This window comes from Trachypithecus francoisi, unplaced genomic scaffold, assembly GCF_009764315.1.
Source record: "Trachypithecus francoisi isolate TF-2019V2 unplaced genomic scaffold, Tfra_2.0 Contig01440, whole genome shotgun sequence".
Classification (NCBI taxonomy): domain Eukaryota; kingdom Metazoa; phylum Chordata; class Mammalia; order Primates; family Cercopithecidae; genus Trachypithecus; species Trachypithecus francoisi.
The window spans coordinates 14132008-14135972 of NW_022681431.1; the positions used below are offsets into that span (position 1 = coordinate 14132008).

Here is a 3965-nt window from a genome sequence, read left to right on the forward strand (position 1 = left end):
GTAAAGATATCATTTCGTGGTTGCTCATATAAATTGTATTGTGTTTTTAATTATAAATCCCACTTATTCATTGTTGGTGTACAGGAAAGCAATGGACTTTTATATATTAAACTTGTATCTTGCAACTTTGCTACAACTGCTTATCAGTTCCAGTTTTTTGTTGATTCTTTTAGACCTTCTATGTAGATTACACCATCTGCTCAACAGATAACAAAAATATTAGCATTTTGGTGTATATCTTTATAGAGTCTTTTAAAAATAAATTAGATACATTTACATTTATTATGTGTATATACACATAATTGTATGTAACATAAATGTTACATAATTGGGATTCAGTGAGAAGGCTTTTAGTTTCTCATCTGAGATGCTAGGTACTTGTGAGTTATGACTTCTATTCTCACAACAAGAAAAATCCTGCAGAAACCAAAAATCAACAACTCTTTATCAGTCAGATGATTGAGGTCACATGGCAAGGCACTTCACCTACAATTGGCGAGAGAAGTTAATACACAGAATCAAAGCTTACTGGAGGCCAGGAGCGGTGGCTCATACCTGTAATGCCAGAACTTTGGGAGGTCGAGGTGGGTGGATTGCTTGAGCCAAGGAGTTGGAGGCCAGCCTGGCAGCAACATGGCGAAATCCCATCTCTACTAAAAATGCAAAAATTAGCCAGGTGTGGTGGCACACACCTGTAATCCCAGCTACTCGAGTGGCTGAGGCAAGATGGCTGCTTGAACCCAGGAGGTGGAGGTTGTAGTAAGCCAAGATTGTGCCACTGCACTCCAGCCTGGGTGACAGAGAGAGACCCTGACTGAAAAAAAAAAAAAAAAACGCTTACTGGAGCAGAAGCTCACTGCAGTAGCAAGAACCAGATTCCTTTTACTCAGTACATTGTATCTGTCCTTCAACAAAAAATTACAGGGCAAATTGAAAGACAAGCATCATAACCAGACCCATATATTGTAGAGATTTTGGATAGCCTGACAGGGAATTTAAAATAACTATGGTTAACGTGTTAAGGCCTCTAATGGAAAAAGTGAAAAACATGCAAGAACAGATGCATAATATAAGCAGAGAGATGGTAACTTTAATAAAGAATCAGGACTAGCCAGGAGACCAGAGATCTAGCACCTGGAGCAGCATGGCTAAGCCTTGTGGAGTGCACCTGAGTGGGGATGCCTGAAAGCAGGTGAAGGTCTTCAGGCAAAATCTTTTCCAGGAGACTGAGGAATTCCCCTACAGATTCTTGCCACAGAAAATCATATCTGAATCAGCTCTTGCAAGAAGACTCCTTCAATGTGGCTGATCTGACCTCCCTCTGAGCAACACTGGAATCCCCATCCCAGACCCTCTATCCAAGAATGATGAGTTGGAAACAGATAAGCAGGAGGAGAAAGAAGTCTCCCTGGCATGAGAAGGTCCTGTTCCTGTTTCCCTGGTTAAGACGGAAGTCTGGACTCTCAAAGAGAAATGCATTCTGGTGATCACATGGATCCAGCATCTGATCCCCAAGATTGAGAATGGACATTATTTTGGGGTATTACTCTAGGAGAAGATGCTGGAGGGGATGAATGCAGTCAAGACCAAAGTGGAAGCCTTCCAGACAGCCACGTCTAAGTACTTCTCAGAACATGGAGATGCTGTGGCCAAGGCCTCCCAGGAAATTCATGTAATGGATTATTACCAGGCCTTGGTGCACAGGCAAGATGAGGCACCCTATGGGGAGATCGGGGACACTGTGCTTGACCTGAGGGCTTTCTACGCTGAGCTTTATTCTAAGTTCAGAAGCAACCTGGAGAAAATTGTCAACCCAGAAGCCATCTATGTCCTGAGCCCAGGGCTAGAAGAAAAATAAATGACTTACGCTTTGTGTGGATTAAAAAACAATAATCAAGGCCGTTTTCTCTCAGAAGTCCCGTCTCTCACACTAGAGAGAGAGAGCTGTTTTCCTTTCTCTTTCTTTTACCTATTAAACCTCTACTCCTAAACTCCTATCAGTAATAATAATAATAATAATAATAATAATAATAATATAATAATAATAATCAGGCCATGTGTAGTGGCTTATGCCTGTAATCCCAGCACTTGGGAGTCTGAGGCAGGAACATTGTTTGAGTTCAGGAGTTCAAGACCAGCCTAAGCACTATAGTGAGACCTCCTTTCTTAAAAAAAAAAAAAAAAAAATCGCCAGACATGGTGGTGCATGCCTGTGGTCCCAGCTACTTGGGAGGCTGAAGCAGGAGAATCACTTGAGCCTGGTGGTCGAGGCTGCAGTGAGCTGTGATTGTGCCATTGTACTCCAACCTGGGTGACAGAGTGAGACCTCATCTCATTAACAAAACCAAACCAAATAAAAAATAGACTGGGTGCAGTGACTCATGCCTATAATCCCAGCACTTTGGGAGGCTGAGGCGGGCAGATCATTTGAGGTCAGGAGTTTGAGACCAGCCTGACCAACATGGGGAAGCCCTGTCCCTACTAAAAATACAAAAATTAGCTAGGGGTGGTGGCAGGTGCCTATAATCCCAGCTACTTGGGAGGCTGAGGCAGGAGAGTCACTTGAACCTGGGAGGCAGAGGCTGCAGTGAGCCGAGATCACGCCACAGCACTCCAGCCTGGGTGACAGAGCGAGACTCTGTCTCAAAATAATAATAATAATGATAATCATCATCATCATCAAAAGGAAATGCTAGAAATAAAGAAAACACTATACTAGAAATGAAGAATGCCTTTTATTTGATTGATCAAGAGGCAGGACACAGCCAAAGAAAGAATCAGTGAGCTTGAAGAAATGTCGGTAGAAACTTCCAAAATGGAAATACAGAGAGAGAAAACAATGAAAATGACAGAACATAATATCCAAGAAATACAGGAAAATTATCAAAGATTTAACTTGTGTATAAAGGTGATATCAGAGGGGGCAGAAAGAGAGAAAGGGACAGGGGACATACTGGAAGTCATAATGACTGAGAATTTCTCAAAATTAATAATAGACAGCATACCACAGGTACAGGAAGCTCAGAGAACACCAAGCAGGATCCGTACTACAAAATCTATCCCTGGGCATATCACATTCAAGCTGCAGAAAATCAAAGACAGCAAGAAAACCTTGAAAGAAGTCAGAAATAAAAAGCACTTTATAGAGAGAGGAGCAAGGATAGTATCATACTGGATTTCTCTTGAGACCCATACAGGCAAGAAGAGAGTGAAGTGAAAGAAGTTGAAAGAAAAAAACCACCAACCTAGAATTTTGTATCCAGCAAGATTGTCCTTCAAAACTGAATGATAAATAAAGACTTTCCCAGACAAATAGATGTTGAGGGAATTTGTCATCAGTGACACTGCAAGAAATGTTAAAAGAAATGCTTCAGAGAGAAGGAAAATGACATAAAAAGAGACTTGGATCTACTTAAAGAAAGGAAGAGTGTTAGAGAGAAATAAATGAAGGTAAAATAAAGTAAATAAAGTCTTTTTAAAATTCCTGATTGATCCAACAGATAACTGTTTGTCCCAAATAACAACAGAAACAATAATAATGTATTTGGTAGTTATAGCTTATGGATAAATTAAATAAGGGAAAGTAACAACACAAGGGATGGGAGCATTGGGAATACTCTGCTCTAAAGTATGTGCATCAGCTGTGATGAAGTGGTATAGTATAATCTGAACGTGGACTTGGATTGGTTGTAAATGTATACTGCAAACTCAAGGGCAATGACCAGAAAAAGCTAAAAAGGGACATAATTGATTTTTTGAGAGGTGAGAAAATGGAGTTACATAAAGTAATCAATTAAAAAGACGGCAGAAAAAGAGTGAAAGACAAAAAAGAAACAAAGAACAAGGACAAAAATATAGTAACAAGCATAGAAGATATTAATCCAACTATCAACAATCACTTAAATCTTAATCATAAATACACCAGTTAAAAGATAGAGATTATCAGAGTGAATTAAAGCAAAACA

General features: G+C 40.0%; 1 pseudogene; it reads left to right on the plus strand.

Moving 5' to 3' along the window:
- Positions 1-1144: 1144 nt before the first annotated feature.
- Positions 1145-1858, plus strand: LOC117092047 (annotated as a pseudogene).
- Positions 1859-3965: the final 2107 nt, after the last annotated feature.